This window comes from Bos grunniens, chromosome 5 (genome assembly GCF_055505025.1).
Source record: "Bos grunniens cultivar Pamir isolate PY7600 chromosome 5, Bosgru_T2T1.0, whole genome shotgun sequence".
In the NCBI taxonomy this organism is placed as follows: domain Eukaryota; kingdom Metazoa; phylum Chordata; class Mammalia; order Artiodactyla; family Bovidae; genus Bos; species Bos grunniens.
In genome coordinates this window covers 94,072,501-94,099,123 of record NC_141169.1, presented here as the reverse complement: position 1 = coordinate 94,099,123, position 26,623 = coordinate 94,072,501, and the positions used below count along the sequence as shown (strand labels likewise).

At 38.4% G+C, this 26,623-nt stretch overlaps 1 long non-coding RNA gene across 2 annotated transcripts in view; it reads right to left on the bottom strand.

The window, feature by feature from the left end:
* Positions 1-26,623, bottom strand: part of LOC147372620 (uncharacterized) — a 50,197-nt gene that overhangs the window by 21,506 nt on the left and 2,068 nt on the right. For both annotated transcript variants that reach the window (XR_015164892.1, XR_015164893.1), the window contains exon 2: positions 2,771-2,904. This is a non-coding gene — a long non-coding RNA (uncharacterized LOC147372620). The remainder of the gene's footprint in view (positions 1-2,770; positions 2,905-26,623) is intronic.

Genomic DNA, 26,623 nt, shown 5'->3' with positions numbered 1-26,623 from the left:
GGTGTGTTTTATAGAGGAAATGTAGATTAAAAAAAAAAAGTACTTAAACATTTATTAGCTAATTGTTATTGCTATAAAAGCAGTTTTAGATTTTCACTGTATATTTCTTGATTTTTTTTTTCTTATGAAATAAATAAATATCAGATGATGTTAAATTGCATTAAAAGCTATGGGCACTGTCAAAGCAGGTAATTCAAAAGAAGAGGTAAACTTTGCATTACAACAAAAGAGAGAAGAAAATGTGTCAGACAGAAATAATTTCTTTCTAATTGTTATACATTTTATACAGCAAAGCCTCTGCCTTTTCTTTTAGTGTCATGATTTTGCTGTTCCCAGTCTTGGCTGAGTGATATCACAGCCAAACTCTGCTTTAATCTCCACACCAAGTCATGATTATACTAGCAAAATCATCGGTTACATGAGAACAAGGAAGGGCCTTAACTTCCCTAGATCTTTGCTAGTATTTTTAAAGAGTTTTTGAGTTAGACTGAACACATTTTTTGCCCTCTGCTTTAAAAGTGTCAATTACCAAAATGAAACTTATCAACCAAAATTATATTCCCAGAGTAAAAAACAGAGATATCACTTTGCAAAGGTCCATATAGTCAAAGCTATGGTTTTTCTGATAGTTATGTAGATTTCATAAATCATAGCTGTAAGAGCTGGACAATAAAGAAGGCTGAGCACCAAAGAACTGATGCTTTTGAAATGTGGTGCTGGAGAAGACTCTTGAGAGTCCCCTGGACTACAAGGAGATTAAACCAGTCAATTCTGAAAGAAATCAACCTTGAATATTCATTGGAAGGACTGATGCTGAATATGAAGCTCCAATACTCTGGCCACAAGATGTGAAGAGCTGACTTGGAAAAGTCTATGGTGCTGGGAAAGATTGAGGGCAGGAGGAGAAGGGGGCAAAAGAGGATGAGATGGTTGGATGGCACCACTGACTCAATGGACATGCATTTGAGCAAACTCTAGGAGATGGGGAAGGACAGCGAAGCCTGGCGTGCTGCAGTTCATAGGGTTGCAAAGAATCGGACATGACTCAGTTATGGAACAACAAATATGTGGCACATAATGAAGTGTGAATCTATGCCTGTTTCCCCTTTAACCGAGATTATCTAAAAATCTTTCACCAGACAGAATTGTTTAGAGGGTGGAAGTGAAAAAAATGAAATACATTTCCCCAGTCAGAGCTGTTACATAAGAGTCTTCTTTTTCTCAGTCCCCTCTTCTGCCCTTAAGTCACCATAAAGCTGCTGAGCTTCAAGTTGTTCAATATTTAAATCTCATGGATTGGTAATATAGTTAACAGTGTATTCTTTTTAACAAAAATCTAATACAATAGCATTTGAGCATTGCATCAGGGCCATTTATCTCTAAAACTATAATGTTTTATTTACAAACCCTATTCTTTTGACGGGACTATTCCCCTCATAACCTCACCATTTCATATGATTAATAGTTACACTGGGAACAAATTAACTGGTTTGGCCTGAATGTCAATTTTTAAGCAAATCTGTTTGTAGATCTCTCAGTGGGTTTGAGATTATACTATGCATGGAGTTAGGTTAGTGATAGAATCCTGTGGATGGATTTATCAGTCTCTCTTTCTGACCAAGTGAAATATTTGTTGGATGAGAGGGTAGCTTTGTGCCCCTCTCCCTGACTCTACCCAAATTCATTGCCCCTTGTGAAGGGTATGATACCAGTCCCTGACTTTCTCCACCTTTTTCTCAAACTTTGCTCTCCTTCCCTGACCCTTCTAGGCTCTATTTTCCTTATCCTGCTTTACTTCTGTTTTTCATGGTATTTTTAGCACCTGGAAACCTGTATTAACTTATTTATCACTTTATTGTCTGTCTCCTCAATAGAACATCAGGTCCTCTGAGACTGAGGCTTTGTTTTGGTCACTGCTCTAGCTTGTGCCAGGGAAATAGAATACAGTAAATATTTGTTGAAGGAGTGAACAAAGCAAAGGCTTTTCTTGGCGTTTATTAACGTAATTGATTCAGAAATTCTTCTGTTGTTGTTGCCTCAAGTGGTCCAGTCTAAAATTATACTTTAAACAGAGAATAGTAGATCAAATTAGAGATGAACTGAGGAGGAGAATTGTAATGTTATTTAACTCTAAGTGGAAGTCTGGGAATCAAGAAATCTTAAGAGACTAATTGAGGATACTTTTTAAAAGCTTTCAATATCCTCTTTCTGTATCCTAGAGAATGAAGACTGGAGACCCTTGAGAAGTCATGCCTCAACATCTGTATTTCTATCAGACAACTTTTTAAAATAGTAATGTCAATCCTGTTTATGACCAAAGACCCTCCTTCACACTTACATCTCTCCTGGGTGAGCTGGTACAGCTAAGAATCAGTCTACCTGACATTTCCAGAATAGCTAAGGAACAGATTGTTGTTTTCCTAACTTAGTAGTTTGGCTATCAATTTATATTCCCAAAGTATTAAATATTATCAGAGGGAAAAATAAAAAAACAAACAATGAATACTACCACCCACAGGGTACAAGTGGAAAGCTAATAAGCCAGCAGAGAATAGCAGTTACCTATCTATTCTAGGATGTACCTTACCAATTGCAACTTACATGGTCAAAATCAACTGACGTGTTTTATAAGGTAACCACATTTCCCCAGGAGATCTGGAGACTCACACTGTATAAGCGTCCATATAATTTACATATATGTGCATGTCATGCTCAAAAATACTCTTCCCACATTCACATATGTAAAATAAAGTATCCAATAAAATCTTACAGTAGTTGTAGTCGGGTCAAATATTCAGGAAGTCTAGGAGAGGTAAGGGTCAGAATGGTCAGTGGACAATGGACCAGCTTCCTGAGCTCCTTCCTTACATGAGGGACAGTTCCAGAGTAAGCCAGCGAGCACAGCTAGAAAGAAAGAGGATGAGAATTAATACTGCTCTTGAAAAGACTTATGTCTGCTAGTGGGAATGTACTGAACATTAATTGGTTTAAGGCACCATACCAGGTCCCCTAAGAATTGTTTTTGGGATCCTAGATGGTACTAAAGTAGAATTCTGTCTCCACATGGCGGGTCGGTTGTAGAATCTTTCTATAAACGAACTGCTTTTTATTCTTTCCTTTGCTTTCTCCCTCTTCCAAATAATACCAACATATATACTTAATTCAGAAAAGCAAGCTTTGGCGTACAGTTCTTATTAAAGCTTAGAAAAAAGATTACTAGTATATAATTCTGAGGTTCATAATTTCCCCTTAAATAAGCTATAGGTTAATGTGTAAAACCCCCTGTGGATTTTTCCCTTTGTCTAAATAATATCCTGTAATTCAAGCCAATATACTTTACAATAGCATGTTAAAAGCAAATAGGAAAGCAGCTTAGCTCTAAATTAAGGTTCCTCCATCAGCATTTCTACTCACTCTGGATATTTTCTGATACAAAGCTTCGGTCTCTCCTTTCATGATGCTATTCTGCAATAGTAAAGCAAGTAACCACAGCTTCATAATGCTAAGCACTCCAGTGGGAAACACAAACAGAGTGCATAAACCAAAGTATTCATTTCATGAGGTTTTATTAAAAGGCTTCACCTCTAAATTGAGCTGTCATACACTGTTGGGAAACTTTTTACCACAGTTTATTTTAACTATGTAAAACATTAAAGGAATGGAATTTCTTCCACTTTTCACAGAACGGGCATGACCTTGCTTACACACTATAAGCAGTCTACACCACATTTAATCAAATTGGCTGGAGAGTAAAATCAGGACATATGTTTTCCTATTTTCCCTAGTTTTCAGAAATAACCCCAACCTCGTTAACATGCTGTAGATTGTCATGTAGACCCGGTAAGTTCTCTGGTGTTCTTACTGAGAAGCTGTACTGCATGATTAAAAGATATCCTCTGGAGGAGAAGGACTTTAGGTAATTTATAAATCATTCATTTGTGACACAGCTTTATACAGCATTTCAAGGAATTGCATTAACTGCTTTTGCAGTTTCCTCAAATGTTGCTTTCAGTTGACAGTGTCATAGGTCATTACCGATTTTTTCCTTATGTAAGCAATACCAACTTTCTATTAAAAATACTAATTTCCACCCTACTACAGTGTCTTTTGAAGTAGGGTGTATATTTTTTAAAAAAATCAAGTTGCTTTGAAATATTAAAGGAATATATTTAATTGAAGGGTTTTCAGACAGGTTGTTTTTCTGTATTCCTGATGACAGAAAGATTTTAGCCTACAAAGTCAATAGTAAATTTTATTAAAGTCATTATTTTCCTGTTACAGGCCTCGTGCTTTAAATAACTACAGCTGACAATGCTGTCTTACATACTGTCATACTGTAAAATGTCCCCTCTTTATTACCACAGGGACAACTCATTTAGAACTTTGAAAGTGTTTTCACATTGGAGTTGCTCATTTGCAGAGCTGGCCTATGGCTGTGTTTAAAGAATGTGGTTGATACTTCTCTTTTCCTCTAAATATTCTAGGGAAAAATATAAACTTGCCAACACAACATTTTTTAGATAAAGATTAATGTCCTTTCTCCATAGATAAAATATATCTCAATCTTTCCAGATTAGTGTGCTCTGACTACTCATGACATTATTTCTCCCATTGGCCCATTGTGTGTAAGAGCAAAGCACTCAACGTGGATATGAAATGTTTTGTTTCAGGAATTTTTTTACTTTCTCCCAAATTACATTCTTTAATGGATGACCCATCCTGTTGGCATCATCTTCTCCATCCACATAATCTTGATGATAGGAATGTATAATGATTAGAAATAGAATAATGATCCAGAAAATACTTTTATGAAAATCAGAAGGAATGTATATCATTTTTGCAATCATGGCATAACATTTTGTTCGTGGAAGCACATTGACTGAAACTGCCCACCCTGGCCAGGCACTGTAGTAACCATCTGCATGACTTGTTTTATGACAGGAGGTCCTGGTAAGGAATATGGAACTATAAGCCTCCACCAACCAGAAGAGTTCGAAAAAGGTCATAAGGAGATATCACATGTCTGACCATCTCCCAGAATCCTTCTCTCTGGCATCCATCTTGGCTGAATAAGGTGTGCACACCCAGGAAGGACTCTGAGTCAGAATGATTGGCTAAGGCCCACCAGGAAAGTAATCCCATCACCATAAAACCCGAGACTGCAAGCCATGTGACACAGCTGTTCTCCTGGGTTCCCTTCCCCTACTTTACACCTACTGCTTTCCACCCAGGTGCCCTTTCCCAATAAAATCTCTTGCTTTGTCAGCACACGTGTCTCCTCGGACAACTCATTTCTGAGTGTTAGACAAGAGCCTAGTTTCGGGCCCTGGAAGAATTCCCCCTTCGTGCAACAATTCCAAATGCTGCCCATTTAACTCCCTATATGCATGCATGCTAAATCTCCTCAGTCATGTCCAACTCTCTGCAACTCTATGGACTGTAGCCCAACAGGCTCCCTCAGGCAAGAAGAGTGGAGCTAGTTGTCATGCCCTCCTCCAGGGGATCTTCTTGGCCCAGGCACTGAACCTGCATCTCTTGTCTCCTGCACTGGCAGGCAGGTTCTTTATCACTAGCACCACCTGGGAAACCCAACCCCCTATATAAAACACATTTTTCCCAGTACCCTTAAACATATATTGCACCATTTTAAACTGGATTTTCTTTTTTCGTCCATGTGTATCCAAGCCCCTACTTACTTATATATACTACTAGGAAGAGAACAGAAACACAGAGGAAGAAAAACATGTAACAACTTGCCTTTACAGCTTAATGAAATGTAATCAGCACCACTCAATCCATTCTTTTCTGTACTCTTTTCCTATTTTAAGATATGTCTACAAAGTACATCTACGCTGTTCAGGATTACTGAAACCATGGAAAACTTTAAAGTCTTCAAACTCTTGGTCAGCACTGCTAGATCTGCCTTTCTTCTCTTTGAAGAAAAGGGCAGAGCAGAGACACCAGATGCATGGTTAACTCTGCAGAGATGTGGATGTTCCTCTCCTCCACCCTCACAATCTGGCATCGTTTCCTTTTACCTCATGCTGCACTCAGACCCGGAGGGAAAATGAGAAGATGTGTGTAAACCCTTGTCCTAGACTAACAAAGACTTGATCAATGTCAGGTCTTTGATTTCAAATCCATTTCTCTCCTGTTCGATCTTCAGACAGTAATCTTTGCTGCTGGTGTGTGCCTACCTTCACCTCTCATTGGTATCAATTTCTGTGGTCTTTTAAACCAAGTGAAATAGAATGGAGAACATAAAGTGTTCTCCCTGGGAAAGGTGAACTAATTTCTTTCAAAAATACACTGTAAATGAATAGCTAATTATGCGGCATCCTTATAAAAGAAATTTTCTTTAATTAACAAACATTTGCAATTTTTTCCTGGTTTATTTCTGCAAATAAGCCATGGTTAAATATTTTGCATTTAAATCACTTTCATTCTCTGTCACTCACACACACACTCTTTGCATGTACACACATATACACACAATACAACCTATGACCTAGTCCATAACTGTAACAACACTTCTTGAATTCTCCCCATAGCCCTTCTACACAGTTTAGAATCCCAGCTAAATGACAATCACTGGAGTTCCTATACCACATGGCGTGAACCTAGATGGTATCAAAATGCCTGATTTGTGATGTGTGTGTTACTGTTCACTTAAAAGTGCTTTCACTACCTTTTCTTATCAATGGAAAACTTTCAAGATGTTTAAAAGGAATGCCTTTAAACCTTCTGACTGCAATATAGTAAAAATGGCAGGTGACTATATGAAAGAGGTAGAATACATTTAAAGGAAATCACATATAGGTAAAGGTGTGATGTTGCTTAGAGTCCATTTATATACTTTCTACTGGGAAGAATGTGTTTTGGGGTGATGTGAGATTCTTTCCATTTGGCCAGTGAGAACACTAGATGCTTTATAGAACAATATTATTTTTAAGAAAGATGGAAAAATGAAACAGTAGAAAACCTTCCTTGCAACAAGAAGAGCAGAATTCAGCCATGATAAATAGAGAGGCCTGAAGGCTAAACTTAAAATTACAAATTACTTAAAGAGGACAAATTAAAATGTTTTACCATTAGGCAACCTTTTTGAGGAGCTGAGGAGAAGGAACTCAATGCTGTGGAAGCAAGCTTTCTGACTCATTAAGGACAAGGAGGAAAACAGAGTGTGCTGGTTCCTTTGAACAGGTGACTAATGTGACTAATGCATACTTGTTAAAGGCACAGGGAGATGGTACTCTGGCATTCAGAGGAAAAAAAGAAGGTGAGTATTCGTAATATAAGTCACGGAGACAAATCTATAAAACCTGTTTCAGTGAGGTTAGGTTCAGAATAAAACTAAATAAATCATACATCTGGCTTCCCTTTAACCTCTACAATCTCCATTTTGCTTCCTTTATGGAAAGTAACAAAAAGGCCTCCTTTCTTCCCATCATTCTTGCATTAAGTACATTCAATGGCAGCTGGGAACCTCTAAAAGATGATGTGTCATTAAGGTGAGTGGGCTTCCCAGGTGGTGTAGTGGTAAAAAATCCTCCTGCCAGTGCAGGAGACGCAGGAGATGCGGGTTCAATCCCTGGGTCAGGAAAATCCCCTGGAGAAAGAAATGGCAATCCACTCCAGTATTCTTGCCTGGGAAATCCCATGGGCAGAGGACCCTGGTGAGCTATAGTCCATGGGGTTGCAAAGAATCGGATAGGACTGAGTGCACACACATGCAGGCAGGCATCAGGTGAAGGTTTTATAACTGTGCCCCTTAAAAGTTAAAAAAAAAAATTATTATTCTCTAAAACAGAAATGACTTAAATAATATTTAAGAGTGTGATCAAAATTGCCATGTAAGTATGATAGTCGGGCTGGTAAATAATTTAGAAAGGAAAGATTGATTTTCATCATGGAAGCCAAGCTTGTATTTATGAGAGATAGTAAACACTTGTACTGGAAAATGAAAGACCCACTGTCACTATGTTAGAGATTCTTAGAATTTTAAAGCTGGAGAAGAAGCCTTCCCAAGTGTGCTCAGTCGTGTCTGACTCTTTATGACCCCATGGACTTTAGCCCAACAGGCTCAGGACTTTAGCCCTCTCTTCATAGGATTCTCCAGGCAAAAATACTGGAGTGGGCTGCCATGCCCTCCCCCAAGGATCTTCCCCAGACAGCAATCGAACTCGTGTCTGCCTGTGTCTCCTGTATTGCAGGCAGATTCCAACCCACTGAGCCACCTGTGAAGCTTTTGTTTATGCACCTCCAAACCAGAGGAGCCTCCAAAGCGTTGCCGCCTGCAGAGGATATGCACAGTTTGATGTAGGTTGGCCGCAAACACTTGTGCATGAAACTCCTTGCTGGATAAGGCAACGTCCAGGGTTGGAAGAAACAGGAGTGGGAGACGTGGAGTGGTAGAGAAGAACAACTGGGCAGAGTCGAAGGACTGAGGGTTGATTCTCCTCACTCAGCCATCACATCCCTGCAATGAATTCTGAGATCTTTAAAAAAATGTATTTATTTGGCTATACCAGGTCTTAATGTAGTACATGGGATCTTCGATCTTCATTGTGGCATGCAGGAATTTTTTTTTTTAAGGTTTATTTATTTTGGCAGTGTTGGGTCTTTGTTGCTATTGGGCTTTCTCTAGTCGAGCCTACTGGGGGCCCCTCTGTAGTTGTGGTGCATAGGCTTTTCATTGCCATGGCTTCTCTTGTGGCAGAAGATGGGCTCTAGGGCAAGCGGGCTTCAGTAGTTCATCTCCCAAGCTCTAGAGCACTAGCCCACTAGCTGTGGTACACAGGCCTAGTTGCTTCTCGAAACGTGAGATCCTCCCGGATGAGGGGTTTAACCCATGTTCCTTGCACTGCCAGGAGAATTCTTAACTACTGGACCACCAGGGAAGCCTGGCATGCAGAATCTTTAGTTCTGGGTCTAGTTCCCCGACCAAGGATTAAACCCAGACCCTCTGCATTGGGAGCTCAGAATCTTAGCCACTAGATCACCAGGGAAGTCCCCTGAATTCTGAGAACTTTGATAAACACTTTTAAACTTGGGCTTTCAGATTTTTATGCAGGCTTATTTATCAAGATAGATGATTATAATACAGTATATTTAAGTGTATTTAGGAGTTCATTAGATCTATATAAAACTTTTATTATTTATATGAATAGTATGTGGGCTTCACAGATATTAAGGATAAGCAGGCCAAGAACACTTTATTTTATTACTAACACAGAAACTTCTCTCTTGATAGATTTGGACACAAAAGATACACTTTAAAATTTCAAATCAACTTGTAGGAGGGCAAGGAAACAAACTTTCAAAGTTGAAAATAGGGCCTATTCCTATCAGCAGACTGAAGAGCCTCATAACAATGCATGGGCATTAATTAGAATACTCAGAAAAGTCTTACTTCTGTAGTGGGAATTAATTAGACCCAAACTAGCATTTCTTCTGCTCTGCCAAACAAATCTTAAAAGGCAGACCCAATGGTATCAAGCTATTTCTAAATAACTATACTTTTTAAAGAAAGCTCAAAAATATTTAAAGGAATAGGAAATGTTCAGCATTCAAAAATCTTAAATTCATCCTATATAGTATCCAACCTCAAATTACCAGGCATGCAAAAAATGAAAACAAACAAACAAAACAAGACACATAACAAAGAGTAAAACTAGTCATTTGTAACTGATCCAGAACTGACATAAATGTCAAAATTAGCAGAGAAGGACAGAAACATTAAAACCACTATTATAGCTGTATTCTTCATGTTTAAACAAAAAGTAGAGATATGGAAATCAAACTGCTAGAAATTAAAACTGTTTGAGATGAAAACTAAACTGGATGGAGTCAAATGAAAATTACAGAAAAAAAAAAACATTAGTGAGCCAGAGGGCATAGCAACAGAAACGTTCCACAATGAAACAAAAGAAACCCCAGTTTTAAAAAATGAATAGCTCATCAACAGTTGAGTAGCAATTTCAAGCAGCCTATTGTACATGCAACTGAGTTCAAAAAAGGTGAAAGGAAAGAAAATATTTTAAGAAATGGTACACAATAATTTTTCAAATTTGATTAAAACTATAAACCAATAAATGCAAGAAGCTCAATGAACCCCAGAAACAAGAAAGGTAAAGAGAATTACATGAAAATCAAAATCAAAATTTCTTAAAACTAGTAATAAACAGGAAATCTTAAAAGCATACAGAAGTAAAAGGACATGTTACATGCAAAAAAGCAAGGACAAAGAGAAGTTTCTCACCAGAAACAACACAAGTAAGAAGATAGGAAAAACATCTTTGAAGTACTAAAGTTCCTCTTTGAAGTACAAAACATCTCCCAAGACCTGTTAATTTAGAATTCTATACCTAAGAAATATATATTTCAAAAATAAAGTCAAAATAAAAACTTTTATAGACATAAAAATAGCAGAAAGAATTCATTCACCAGCAGGTCCACAACAGAAGAAATCTCAAAGTTTCTTAGGAAGAAAGGAGATAAAATGTGATGGGAATGTGGATCTAGACAAATAAATCAAGAGCATCAAAAATGATAACTCAGTTCAGTTCAGTTCAGTCACTCAGTTGTGTCCAAATCTTTGCCACCCCTTGAACTGAAGCACCCCAGGCTTCCCTGTCCATCAACAACTTCTGGAGCCTACCTAAACTCATGTCCATTGAGTTGGTGATGCCATCCAGCCATCTCATCCTCTGTCATCATCTTCTCCTCCTGCCCTCAATCTTTCCCAGCATCAGGGTCTTTTCCAATGAGTCAGCTCTTCCTATCAGGTGGCCAAATTATTGGAGTTTCAGCTTCAAATCAGTCCTTTCAATAAACACCCAGGACTGATCTCATTTAGAATGGACTGGTTGGATGTCCTTGCAGTCCAAGGGACTTTCAAGAGTCTTCTCCAATACCACAGTTCAAAAGCATCAATTCTTCAGAGCTCAGCTTTCTTCACAGTCCAACTCTCACATCCATACATGACCACTGGAAAAACCATAGCCTTGACTAGATGGACCTTTGTTGGCAAAGTAATGTCTCTGCTTTTGAATATGCTATCTAGGTTGGTCATAACTTTCCTTCCAAGGAGTAAGCGTCTTTTAATTTCATGGCTGCAGTCACCATCTGTAGTGATTTTGGAGCCCCAAACAATAAAGTCAGACACTGTTTCCACTTGCTTCCTCATTTATTTGCCATGCAGTGATGGGACTGGATGCCATGATCTTCATTTTTTAAATGGTGAGTTTTAAGCCAACTTTTTCACTCTCCTCTTCCACTTTCACCAAGAGGCTCTTTAGTTTTTTTGCTTTCTGCCATAAGGGTGGTGTCATCTGCATATCTGAGGTTATTGATATTTCTTCTGGCAATATTGATTCCAGCTTATGCTTCATCCAACCCAGCATTTCTCATGATGTACTCTGCATATAAGTTAAATAAGCAGGGTGACAGTATACAGCCTTGACATATTCCTTTCCCTATTTGGGACCAGTCTGTTTCCAAAGAGGGTATTTGCTATGACCAGTGCAATCTCTTGGCAAAACTCTATGAGCCTTTGCCCTGTATTCCAAGGCCAAATTTGCCTGTTACTCCAGGTGTTTCTTGACTTTCTACTTTTGCATTCCACTGCCCTATAATGAAAAGGAAACCTTTTTGGGTGTTAATTCCAGAAGGTCTTGTAGGTCTTCATAGAATCGTTCAACTTCAGCTTCCTCAGCATTACTGGTCAGGGCATAGACTTGGATTATCGTGATATTGAATGGTTTGCCTTGGAAATGAACAGAGATCATTCTGTCGTTTTTGAGATTGCATCCAAGTACTGCATTTTGGACTCTTTTGTTTACTATACTGGCTACTTTATTTCTTGTAAGGGATTCTTGCCCACAGTAGTAGATACCATGGTCATCTGAGTTAAATTCACCCATTCCAGTCCATTTTAGTTCGCTGATTCCTAAAATGCCTACGTTCACTCTTGTCATCTCCTGTTTGACCACTTCCAATCTGCCTTGATTCATGGACTTAACATTCCAGGTTCCTATGCAGTACTGCTCTTTACAGCATTGGACCTTGCTTCCATCACCAGTCACATCCACAACCGGGTGTTGTTTTTGCTTTGGCTATGTCTCTTAATTCTTTCTGGAGTTATTTGTCCACTGATCTCCAATAGCATATTGGGCACCTATTGACCTGGGGTCTTTCAGTGTCCAATCTTTTTGCCTATTCATACTGTTCATGGGGTTCTTAAGGCAAGAATACTGAAGTGGTTTGCCATTCCTTTCTCCAATGGACCATATTTTGTCAGAACTCTCCACCATGATTCATCCATCTTGGGTGGCCCTACATGGCATGGCTCATAGTTTCACTGAGTGAGACAAGGCTGTGGTCTGTGTGATTAGATTGGTTAGTTTTCTGTGATTGTGGTTTTCAGTCTGTCTGACCTCTGATGCAGAAGGATAAGTAGTTTATGGAAGCTTCCTGACTGACTAAGGGGGAAACTGGATCTTGTTCTGATGGGTGGGGCCATGCTCAATATATCTTTAATCCAATTTTCTGTTGATGGGTAGAACTGTGTTCCCTCCATGCTATTTACCTGGGGCCAAACTATGGTGGCCCCAAACTTTGCCCTACTTTATTTTTTTGGGCTCCAAAATCACTGCAAATTGTGACTGCAGCCGTGAAATTAAAAGATGCTTACTCCTTGGAAGAAAAGTTATGACCAACCTAGATAGCATATTGAAAAGCAGAGATACTACTTTGCCAACAAAGGTCCGTCTAGTCAAGGCTATGGTTTTTCCTGTGGTCATGTATGGATGTGAGAGTTGGACTGTGAAGAAGGCTGAGCGCCAAAGAATTGATGCTTTTGAACTGTGGTGTTGGAGAAGACTCTTGAGAGTCCCTTGGACTGCAAGGAGATCCAACCAGTCCATTCTGAAGGAGATCAGCCCTGGGATTTCTTTGGAAGGCTTGATGCTAAAGCTGCAACTCCAGTACTTTGGCCACCTCATGAGAAGAGTTGACTCATTGGAAAAGACTCTGATGCTGGGAGGGATTGGGGGCAAGAGGAGAAGGGGACGACAGAGGATGAGATGGCTGGATGGCATCACTGACTCGATGGACGTGAGTCTGAGTGAACTCTGGGAGTTGGTGATGAACAGGGAGGCCTGGCGTGCTGCGATTCATGGGGTCGCAAAGAGTCGGACAGGACTGAGTGACTGAACTGAAACTATGGTGGAGGTAATGAAGATAATGGTGACTTCCTTCAGAGGGTCCCATGCATGTACTGCTACACTCATTGCCCCCAACCCTGCAGCAGGCCCCCACCAACCCACGCCTCCACTGGAGACTCCTGGACACTCACAGTCGAGTCTGGGTCAGTCTCTTGTGGGGTCACTGCTCCTTTCTCCTGGGTCCTGGTGCACACAAGATTCTGTTTGTGCTCTCCAAGAGTCTTTTTCCTAGTCCTGTGTAAGGTCTGGCAGCTGTATGGTGGGGTTAATGGTGACCTACTCCAAGAGTGAAGTGAAAGTCACTCAGCTGTGTCCAACTCTTTGTGATGCCATGGACTATACAGTCCATGGAATTCTCCAGGCCAGAACACTGGAGTGGGTAGCCTTTTACTTCTCCAGGGGATCTTCCCAACCCAGGGATTGAACCCAGGTCTCCCGCATTGCAGGCAGATTCTTTACCAGCTGAGCCACAAGAGAAGCTCTAAGAGGGCTTATGCAACACCCAAGTCTGCTGTATCCAAGGCCCCTGTCCCTATGGCGGTCCACTGCTGACCTGTACCTCCACAGTTCAGTTCAGTTCAGTCACTCAGTCTTGTCCAACTGTTTGTGACCCCATGAATCGCGGCACACCAGGCCTCCCTATCCATCACCAACTGTCGGAGTCTACCCAAACCCACAACCATCTCATCCTCTGTCGTCCCCTTCTCCTTCTGCCCTCAACCTTTCCCAGCATCAGGGTCTTTTCAAACGAGTCAGCTTTTTGCATCAGGTGGTTGAAGTACGGGAGTTTCAGCTTCAACATCAGTCCTTCCAACACCCAGGACTGATGTCCTTTAGGATGGACTGGTTGGATCTCCTTGCAGCCCAAGGAACTCCCAAGAGTCTTCTCCAACACCACAATAAAATACACACACACATACACACACAAAAGTACAGAAAAACATCCGTCATGATCATAGATGCGAATATTCTAAATAAAAACTGAACAAACCCAATTCAACATTATTTAAGAATGGATTGCCATCCAATCAATGTAGAAAAAGCATTTGACAAACTGCAACATTCATTTCTAATAAAAACTCCCAACAAACTAGGAATACAAGGAACATTCTCAACCTGTTCAAGGTCATCTACCAAAAACTCCCAACTAACATCAGCTTAATGATGAAAGATGGAAGGCATTTTCCCTAAGATCAGCACCATGACCTCAATGTTCACTATTATGACTTTAATTTAACTTTGAAAGGAAGTTTCTATCCTATATTTAAAGTGAACTCACAAACGTTTAAGAAATCTAAACACTTATTCATAGACAACATGCTCTTCTATTTAGAAATTTGATAAAATATAGCAACATGTTAATAAAACTATTATGATAGTTTAAAATGGTTGCAGGGCACAAGACTGACATACAAGAATCAACAGTACTCCTATATACTAAACACAATCAAAAGTAAAAAATTTAAATTACCATTAATAATAACTAAAAATTGAAATACTTAATAGTAAACCTGACAAAATTATGTACAAGACATGAACACTGAAAACTATAAATTAGTGCTGAAAGAAATTAAAGAAGAATTAAATAATTGGAGAGATGCATCATATTTATGAGTCAGGAGACATAATATTAAGATCTGAATTTGGGTGAATTGATCTGGTGAGTCCATATCCAATTCAAATATTACTAAGTGTTTTTACAGAAGTTGGTAACCTGATTTTAAAGTTTAAATGGAAATTCTAAGGATTCAGAATAGTCAAAACAATTTTAAAGAAGAAAATCGAAGTCATAAGACTAACAATAGGGAATTCAGGCTTTTTATAAAGCCATCATAATACAGAAAGTGTTATAGTGATACAGAAAAATACAAATATATCAATGAAATTATACAGGTTAATTTATTAATAGCACCAAAACTTTAAAAAGAGCTCAATTTTGAGAAAAATGATAAGGCAATTTAGACAAGAAAATATATTCTTTTAAACACATGGTGCTAAAAAAATTGGATATTCATATGCAAAAATGTGAGCTCCAATCCATACCTTGTACCATACACAAAAATTAATTTAAAATGAACTATAAACCTAAAACTGCAAAAGCTCTAGAAGAAAACAGGAGAGATATTTCTAACTTTGGATTAGGCAAATAGTTCTAAAATATGACAATGAAAACATAATTCATTAAAAACAATGATAAATTGGACTTCATTGCAATGAAAAAGATCTGCTCTTTGAAAGACATTGTTAAGAGAATGAAAAATAAGACAGAGGCTGAAAGAAAATATTTGGAAAGCATCTACCTGATAAAAAAATTCATATCTAGACTATAGAGAGAACTCTTAAAGTCCAATAATAAGAATATAAATAACTCAAAAATTTAGACAAAAGTTTGGATGAAAATGTTACCAAAGAAGATACACAGATGATAAAATAATGTAAGTAAAGATATTCAACATCTTTAATTATCAGGAAAATGAAAATTAAAAGCACAATGTGATAGCACTATATATTGATACATGAAAATGACCAATGCTAAAAAGAATGGCCATACCAAGGATTCATGAGATTATGAAGCAATTGGAATTCTTACAGAGTATAAATTGGCAAGAATGTAAATTTGTACAAGGATAGTGAAAACCAATTTGACATTTTATTTAAAAATTTAATATATTATCATATGATCCAGTCATTCCCTCGTAGATATTTGCCCAAGAGAAATAAAAACCTATGTCCAATCAAATACTTGTACATTAGTGTTCTCCAATGACTCAGTGATTAAAGAATCCACCTGCAATGCAGAAGACACAAGAGACATGGCTTCAATTCCTGAGTTGAGAAGATGCCCTGGAGAAGGAAATGGCAACCCACTCCAGTATTCTTGCCTGGAGAATCCCAGGGACTGAAGTGCCTGGCATGCTGGTCCATGGAGTTATAAAGAGTCAGACACAACTAAGTACATGGCACATTGTTTGCAACAGCTTTAGCTATAATAGTGCCAAACTAGAAACTACTGACATGTCCATCAATAGGTGAAAGGACAGTCGACTCGTGATGCAATGATGTTTGTTCAACAATAAAAAGAAATGAACCTGTGCAACAACATGGATCAAACTCACAACTTTTCTGAGTGAAAGAAATCAAACAAAATCAAACATCGGTTGTATGATTCCATTTATAAAAAAAATTTAGGCTATCAAAATTAATCTATCATGCCAGAAATCATACACACAGACACCTGGGGATGATAAAGTTTGGGAGGGAGTGATTATTAAGTGTCATGAGGAATGATTGATACTTCCACTTTCTTGATTGTGGTAATGGTTTCTCAGGCATACACATCTGCCAAAACTTGTAAAATTGAACACCTTAACTAGATAGTTTATTACATGTCAATTACAACCCATTTGACCTATTCAAAGCCATTATTGAGGTGAGTTTGATTTATTGCTCGCTTTCTCTCTGTGTTCTATAGACCCACTTGGAAAATCAAAATTATGTATGGCTATTTCCTGAGTTCTTCCTTAAGAGCCTTGCCTTTCCAAGCTTATCAGAAAAATCCAAGGAGAGTCCATGAGGGGGAACACTAGCAACTTGTACTGTTCTCTATATTTAAATTTGGTTTATCATTATTAATGTGGCAGGTGTTCAGCTAATTATTTTACTTGCACACTTTTAAATGTTCTTCCTTTCTTTCCTAGACTGTAACTCTCCTCTTGATCTATCTTTCCCAATTACCTAGGTGGTATGTGCTGGTTTTAGAAAAGGCAGAGGAACCAGAGATCAAATTGCCAACATCCGCTGGATCATGGAAAAAGCAAGAGAGTTCCAGAAAAACATCTATTTCTGCTTTATTGACTATGCCAAAGCCTTTGACTGTGTGGATCACAATAAACTATGGAAAATTCTGAAAGAGATGGGAATACCAGACCACCTGACCTGCCTCTTGAGAAACCTATATGCAGGTCAGGAAGCAACAGTTAGAACTGGACATGGAACAACAGCCTGGTTCCGAATAGGAAAAGGAGTACGTCAAGGCTGTATATTGTCACCTTGCTTATTTAACTTATATGCAGAGTACATCATGAGAAATGCCGGGCTAGAAGAAGCACAAGATGGAATCAAGATTGCCGGGAGAAATATCAATAACCTCAGATATGCAGATGATATCACCCATATGGCAGAAAGTGAAGAGGAACTAAAAATCCTCTTGATGAAAGTGAAAGTGGAGAGTGAAAAAGTTGGCTTAAAGTTCAACGTTCAGAAAACTAAGATCATGGCATCTGGTCCCATCACTTCATGGCAAATAGATGGGGAAACAGAGGAAACAGTGTCAGACTTTATTTTTCTGGGCTCCAAAATCACTGCAGATGGTGACTGCAGCCATGAAATTAAAAGACGCTTACTCCTTGGAAGGAAAGTTATGACCAACCTAGATAACATATTGAAAAACAGAGACATTACTTTGCCAACAAAGGTCCGTCTAGTCAAGGCTATGGTTTTTCCTGTGGTCATGTATGGATGTGAGAGTTGGACTGTGAAGAAATCTGAGCTCTGAAGAATTGATGCCTTTGAACTGTGGTGTTGGAGAAGACTCTTGAGGGTCCCTTGGACTGCAAGGAGATCCAACCAGTCCATTCTGAAGGAGATCAGCCCTGGGATTTCTTTGGAGGGAATGATGCTAAAGCTGAAACTCCAGTACTTTGGCCACCTCATGCGAAGAGTTGACTCATTGGAAAAGACTCTGATGCTGGGAGGGATTGGGGGCAGGAGGAAAAGGGGATGACAGAGGATGAGATGGCTGGATGGCATCACTGACTCGATGGACGTGAGTCTGAGTGAACTCTGGGAGTTGGTGATGGACAGGGAGGCCTGGCATGCTGCAGTTCATGGGGTCGCAACGAGTCAGACACAACCGAGTGACTAAACTGAACTGAACTGATGTAGACACAAGTGTACCAAAACTTAAGGAACTTTGCTTGCCATATTCTTCCTGGCTTAAGTATCAGGTTGAAAAAAAACAAAACAAAAACCAAAGCTTGAATCTTCTAAAAAAATATGCTTTACAAGGCAATATTAGAGAAAATTTTAATCATGGAGAGTTTCCCTGGTGGTTCAGACAGTAAAGAATCCTCCTGCAATGCAGGGGACCTTGGTTTGATCCCTGGGTTGTGAAGATCCCCTAGAGAAGGGCATGTCAACCCACTCCAGTACTCTTGCCTGGAGAATCTCCATGGACAGAGAAGCCTGGAGGGGTACAGTCCATGGGTTCGCAAAGAGTCAGACACAACTGAGCAACCAAGCACAGCACATTAATCATGAAAAGGGAAGACAGAGACTGCAAATTTTTTTATATTGCCTAGAAAGTAGTTTAGCACATAGAGATTTTTAGACACATAAATCTGTATCTCTTGACTGGTTTCATTCATTTTTAGTAGGTCTTCTGAAATTAAAAATCAACACTAGTCTTTTTTAGCCCTAGCTCTTCTCACCAGTCCATTCTGAAGGAGATCAGCCCTTGGATTTCTTTGGAAGGAATGATGCTAAAGCTGAAACTCCAGTACTTTGGCCACCTAATGTGAAGAGTTGACTCATTGGAAAAGACTCTGATGCTGGGAGGGATTGGGGGCAAGAGGAGAAGAGGACGACAGAGGATGAGATGGCTGGATGGCATCACTGACTTGATGGATGTGAGTCTGGGTGAACTCCGGGAGTTGGTGATGGACAGGGAGGCCTGGCGTGCTGCGATTCATGGGGTCGCAAAGAGTCAGACATGACTGAGTGACTGAACTGAACTGAACTTCACATCAATAAGTTTTGTTACCTTTACCTGTTCCTCTATATTCGATCTGCTTTAATTTTTATTACTGTTAAAGTGGCTTCCAATCATTTAATGTTCTCAACCTGGGCACTATCTACTCCCCATCTGCTTCTCTTCCTTCCCATTTCAAATTCTATCCGTTTATATTTGGAGTGTCACCTGAAATGATTACCTTTTAGTACTGTTTGTAACTGCAATCCATTCTTCCCAACTCACTTCCTATTCCTTCTAAGGTTCTTTGATTCTTTGAAGATGTATTCAGGTGTCTCCCACTTTTAATGGAGCATGAGGATGATTAACAATAGAAACCGAAGTGTGATTTTTATGCAAAAAAAATACTAACACTTATATATAATTATCATAAGTCATATTCCCAGGAAAAGTCTTGGAGATAGTGTGATTTTATTAATTGGTTAAATTCCCCAAAGGAAGCAAAATGTTTTATAAATGTGGAAAGAGCTTTATTAGATTCTAAGGTGATACATGATACCCTAGTGAACATTGAAAACTCCAGTGAATTTTCTACTTTACCTTCACCAAGAGTCATCTGATACAACTTAGCTCACATTTAGTTTGATATAATAATAGATAATAATGATAATAATAGAAAGCTGCACATACAAATCTTTTAGCATTTTAGAAGTGGGTATATGATTGGTGATTGGTTATTTCAAATCTCAAGTGATAAATTTGAGTTAGAACAGAACTAATGAGTTTATCTGAAAATGATCAATAAATGAGGAACATATGCATGCACCACACACGCCCCTAGTAATTTCTTCCTATTTATCATCTGGACATTTCCATCATGGTCCAAGTGTCATGCAATCAAGTAATTCTGATTTTGAAATTGATTAAACCCAGCAAATAGCAACAACCCTCAAATTTCACACATGAAAAGTTTTATTTTTTAAGTTGCTTTTGTATCTGTATGTTGTTATTCTAGTATCAGTACCTATTTTATTGATTCTCTTAGACTCTGGATTTATGTTAAAAGAAAATGAAAAAAGTCTCAATATCAAGAAAATAATGTAACAATGATCTCAAAAGGCACTAAATACAAATTAAAGTGATTTAGTGGATTACTCAATAGCAGAGATGCTCTAAATAAGCCAAGGAGTATGAACAATGAAGATTACTAAGAAATCATCTTAAGAAAAATGATGCTAACTCACAGAGTCCATTGGAGCAAAGGGTTCTTTTATTCTTACAAAATTTAGGCACTAATTACTACCTTCAAAACATTTACATTCAAATCTGGCCTATACAAAGTTGGAATGCATCATTGATAATCAATATATTTAAATAATCTACTAGGTTGACTAAATTTTGTGAAAGCTTTAAAGTCTCCTTTGGTATCTTTGCATATTTTTAAAACTCAATGCTTTAATTCTGACTGACTGCTAAATTGAAGCTCTTCTGTAGTACTCCCTTTCTACTCCCTGTTTTGGCTTTCATGTATCTGCATATTCATAATTATTAATTTTTACTTTAATATAACATATGTAGACTGTGCTTAGTCACGTCCAACTCTTTGTGACCCCAAGGACTGTAGCCTGCCAGATTCCTCTGTTCCTGGGATTCTTCAGGTAAGAATACTGGAGTGGGTTGCCATTTCCTTTCCTGGAGATCTTCTCAACCCAGGGTTCGAACCCAGGTCTCCCACAATGCAGGCAGATTCTTTACCATCTGAGCCATCAGGGAAGCCCCATATATAGACTAGACTAAGATTAACATAAGTTTCTGTCACTGCAAAATCATCAGTTGTGAGGTAATAAGTAAAGATGTACATTGTATTATAAAAATGTACTACTCTTTATAATAATAAATTTTATTTAAGGCACTTAAAATGCATCATTTTTATAACAAATTTGTACTATAAAATACATTATCTTATAATAATGAATTCTATTTAAGGAAACTTACATTTTGTGATATTTCTGACAGATTAATTATTAAATTACTTTTTAATACTACTGTGGAAGGGTGTTTTGATTAGCTAGGCCAACTTCACTTTCAATCTCTTTTGTCAATACAGAGTCAGTGACAGTTAATGTATTTTTCTCAGCCTGCCTTATGAGTAGAAGTAATCATGTCACATACTTTTAAAAAGAAATCTGCTTGTTCTTAAATTTCTTAATAAAAGAGACAGATCTTATTGCTGTATACTCTCCTTCCTTTTTCCTACCTTGATCTCAACATGCTGAATGGAGCTTCAGCAACCATTCTGTCTCTGTGAGGTTTGGCAATAAGATGTGCATGAGTCGATGTACTAAGGATAGTAGAAAAGAAAAATGTAAAGACCCTGGATCCCTGATGGCATCACTGAACAGCTGCATCTCAACTTGCTCTTCTATGCTTCTTGCAATGGGAGATAATTTTACATCTTTATTACTTAAGCCTTTCTTAGTTGACTTTTTCCAACGCTGTAGGTAAAATATTCCTAACTAATACCACCAATTAATTATTTTTAAGTAGAGAAACATAGGTACTTATGAAATTTCTATTTACAAACTTTCTTTCACTTAAATGAAGCTATGTTTTAGAGAAAACAAGAAAACCATTCGTGAGTAGGTATGATATGGGTCACAGAATGATTGATTAATCAGGGATATGTTTATTCTGTTTCTGCTTAGTTTTGAGATATAGCATGTTTGATAAATGAAAAAGCATGAGTTATTTAAGATATTAGTTGGGAAGACACATTTTTTCAAGGAAGGAAAAAAAATTAGATTAATTAAAAAGAAACTTGGTGAGAAAACAATGCTTTTCAAGGATACAGAATAAACAATTGAATAGTATATATATTCTGAAGAACAAATGGTGAATTAAAAAAGACTAGAAAAAAAGGACCAGTTAAAACAATTCTTTGGGGTGTGTGACTAGAGGTTTAGCAACAATATTGTGTCCCTATCAAACACAATTTAATTCAAGAATAAAGTTTGGAATTGGCTTGAGAATGTGGTGAAAATATTGCTGCTGGAAATTTGTTTTAAAACTTCCCAGGTGGCGCTAGTGGTAAAGCACTTGCCTGCCAATGGAGGAGATGCATGAGACACAGTTTCAATCCCTTGGTTGGGAAGATCCCCTGGAATAAGAAATCGGAAGCTACTCCAATATTCTTGCCTGGAAAATTCCATGGACAGAGGAGTCTGGTGGGCTATAGTCTCTGGAGTCACAAAGAGTTGGACATGACTGAGTGACTGAGCACTCTGAGAAGACTAAGGTTGAATCACAAATTCAAGGCCTATTTTAATATTAAGCTGTCAAAAATGGCAAATATAGTAACTGTACATCACTGTCACTCTCTCTGTGAACAGTGCTGAAATCTGTTTATTTTTTAAATGCATGGAAAAGAGTTTATAGTGGCTGTATTTCAACACACTGATTTGTCTGGACCAACCTCAGTTGTGGTGGATCTAGCCTCAGAAATTACCTCATTACTGCTATTGTAACTTAACATTCAAAAAACTAAAATCATGGCATTTGGTCCAATCCCTTCATGGCAATTACATGGGGAAAAATGGAAACTGGCAGATTTTACTTTCTTGGGCTACCAAATCACTGGGGACAGTGAGCGCAGCCATGAAATTAAGATGCTTGCTCCTTGGAAGAAAACATGAGAAACCTAGACAGTGTGTTAAAAAGCAGAGACATGACTTTGCCAACAAGGTCCCTATAGTCAAAGCCGTGGTTTTCCCAGTAGTCATGTATGGATGTGAGAGTTGGACTATAAAGAAGTCTGAGCACCCAAGAATTGATGCTTTTGAATTGTGGTGCTGGAGAAGACTCTTGAGAGTCCCTTGGACTGCAAGGACATCAAACCAGTCAATCCTAAAGGAAACCAGCCCAGAATATTCATTGGAAGTACTGATGCTGAAGCTGAAGCTGCCATATTTTTGCCACCTGATGCGAAGGGGTGAATCGTTGGAAACGACTCTGATGCTGGGAAAGACTGAGGTCAGGAAGAGAAGGGAATGACAAAGAATGAGACAGTTGGATGGTGTCATGCAATGACTCATTGGACATGAGTTTGAGTGAAGGAGAGGGAAGGTTGGCGTGCTGCAATCCATGGGGTCACAAAGAGTCGGACACAACTTTGCGACTGAACAACAGCAACATTTGGTAGAATCACTGCTAATTGATGATTTACTGATACCTTACATTAACGTCTATCAACTAAAGAGTAAGTAGTTAGAAATATCTGCCCCTAGTGAAAGCAGGTTAAAAGGCAAGGTGAATATGAAAATGGTTTGGGCACACATAAACAAGTTTACGGTTTAACATCATCTGAGATGTGTCTGCTACCAATAAGTTTGTTTCAAACTGCTGCAAATAGACCTATGTTAAAATTCTAAGCCTTATATGCCTGTTCAGTGAATCCTGGTTGTTGGTTTAGTCATCTAGAGGTGACCAACGAGGGTTGGAGGGAGAAGCAAACACCTCCTTGTAGATATCTGTGGTAAAGCCCTGGTCAATAAACTTTATTTTCACTTTTGCCTAAACTTGTTGTTATAATTCAGATTTTAAATTAGGAAGAGGAGTCCTCTTAGTTATTTCAGAATCATTAAATTTTTATGTTCAGCAATCCCTCCCAAATCATGTTTACCTTGATAGAAAGCTTAGTAAACCTATGGCTCGGACAGTAAAGAATCTGCCTGCAATGCAGGAGACATGGTTCAATCCCTGCATCGGGAAGATTCCATGGAAAAGGAAATGCAATCCAGTCCAGTAGTCTTGCCCGGAGAATGCCATGGACAGAGAAGCCTGGAGGCTTACAGTCCACGGGGTCACAAAGAGTCGGACACATCTGAGAACTAAAACTTTCAAGATTCAACACATGCTGTTTAGTCCAATATGTCATTTTCCATCCTTAAGAATTTAAATTCTTATATTTATGAACTGTAAGTCATCTCTATTGATAATTAGAAAATGAGGAAAGATTGGAATCAAGACAAAATCAATAAAGCAAATAGCCAAATAGAATAAGACTTTTAGAAGTAGAGCCTTGGGATAAAGGTCACTGTGAGAGAAGATACACACTTATTCCCTGATGATGCTGCTAAGTCACTTCAGTCGTGTCCAACTCTGTGCGACCCCATAGATGGCAGCCCACCAGGCTCCCCATCCCTGGGATTCTCCAGGCAAGAACACTGGAGTGGGTTGCCATTTCCTTCTCCAATGCATGAAAGTGAAAAGTGAAAGGGAAGTCGCTCAGTCATGTCCGACTCTTAGCGACCCCATGGACTGCAGTCTACCAGGCTCCTCCATCCATGGGATTTTCCAGGCAAGAGTACTAGAGTGGGATGCCATTGCCTTCTCTGTTCCCTTATGATATATGTAGGAAAAACTGAGATGTTTGAGAGAGCTTGACAGAATGTTTTGGCCTGAAGTAACTCAGCTATGACAACTACTTTTTTTGATTGGGGAGGAGAGAAAGGACCTTAATCTGAAACAGAGTGAAGTCACTTTGTCTCTAGGACTATAATAGGACACAGGAAACATGGGCTTCAGATTTTAAAGTCAGGTAGTCATTAAATATTGACAAACATAGAAACGGGGGAAATATCTGCTATTATAAATACTATCTGCAACAAAACCAAAAATTTATATTTTGAAATAGAGATGAAAGATCATCAAAGAAAGGTAAATTGAAATTGCTTAAACAATATTCATGAACATTAATGTAATATATATAAATCAATATTTAGGGCTTCCCTGGTAGCTCAGACAGTAAAGAATTCACCGTCAATGCAGGAGACCCAGGCTCGTTCCCTGGGTTGGTAAGATCCCCTGGAGAAGGGAATGGCAACCCACTCCAGTATCCTTGCCTGGAGAATTTCATGAACAGAGCAGCCTGGTGGGCTACAATCCACAGGGTTGTAAAGAGTCAGACATGACCCAGCAACTAACACTTTCACTTTCAAATTAATATTTGGCAGTTGGTAGGCTCCACGTGTTTTCTCATTTTTTATTTGTTCTTGTTTATGTGATTTTTTTAAATTTATTTTTTAATTGGAGGCTAATTGTTTCACAATGTTGTGTTGATTTTTGCTGTATGTTTTCTTTACTGTTCTATATTAGTGAATATAAACTTTCTTTTATATTTTAAACATTCATAGGTTTTCATAAGGATGTTAGAGATCTTTAATCTTCTAACCTTATTTTTCCCATAGGGTATTAAGTTTCTCATTCACAAATTCTCCTACTAAAAAAACTGTCAGAAACCCGGTTCCTGTGGTTGAGAAAGAACTAATACTACCAACTTTGAAGTATCACATTTTCTTACATGAAATATATCTATGTTAAAAATTAATTACTGACATATATTCTAATACACGTATCATGTTTTTTTTGCCCTGGATTACCTGATGTTTCTTTAATTAGTTCAGAAAGAGGAAAGCTGAAGGTGCTAAGGCCAACCTATGTATGACACTTCCACGAGAAGATTTTAAATTGTATTCTCTTTAATAGCAAGAACTATTCTGCTTAAGTCTTCTAAGATCATTCTACTTAGGCTGGAACCTGTTTGCTTAATCAGTAGATAAAGTCTTAAGTGGCCTTTTAAAAAAAAGCCAGATTTTGTTTGGGTGGGGAGGAGGGGTAAAAGAAGACAGAGCTTAATTAACCAGACTGACAGGCTCCATAGATCTCTCAAGTGTTTAAATTAAGGATTGCAAGTTCTTGAAACTTGACAAGGCAGGCAGGATTGTCACTGCTGCTGTCTGAAGCAGAGGTAAGTACAGATTAGGCTTGTCCTATCTCTATCATAAGCATTTTTCCAGGATCTAAGAACTTCACACTGTGGACAGACTTGAAGGTTTTCTTCCGTACTGAAAAATTAAAGTCATAACTAAATTCTCACCCTTTCCAAAATAAAGATTGCTCGCTTGCCATAATAATTTGTAATTGGACAATGCTGCATCATTACTGTATTAAACATATAAACACACAGAAATCTATCCTTTTATTAAAGAGAAATACTCATTTGTACTGCACACCGGCTCTCAGGTTGAGTGTATTCACATCACACATAGATTGATGTACATCGAATCACTGGACGTAGTGCTTAGGGGCTAGTGAATGTTATTAGCTCCCACCCACCTGGTCAGAGCTTTCCTGTGGAATGAGATGTATCCTTCCAGTGATTTATTTTCTCTGTGTGCATATATTCACAAGCATAAATATATACATATGCTTGGAGCATGTTCCACTACATTTGACATCTGGCAACTCTCCATTAGGAGACTTTCGATGCTTCCAATGAGTAATAAAATGGAATTACAAGAAGGGGGTGAGGATCGGGAGTAAATAATGCAAATTACGGCCCACGAGTGTCTTTCTCTGAATTTAGGCACGTATCGAGCACAGATCTTCTGTAAAACATCTAATTCTAATCTTTAACCAGCTCCTGCTTACATACTGATTTCTGGAGGATCAAAGACATTTGGATATTAGAGATACTCCTCTCAGATGTTTGTGTGTTGATACCTCCTTGCTGAGGAAGCTTCTTCCAAGCTTACATGAAACAATGGCCTAAGCACATTAAACATTTTGAGGTGTTTACAAAATGGGCACA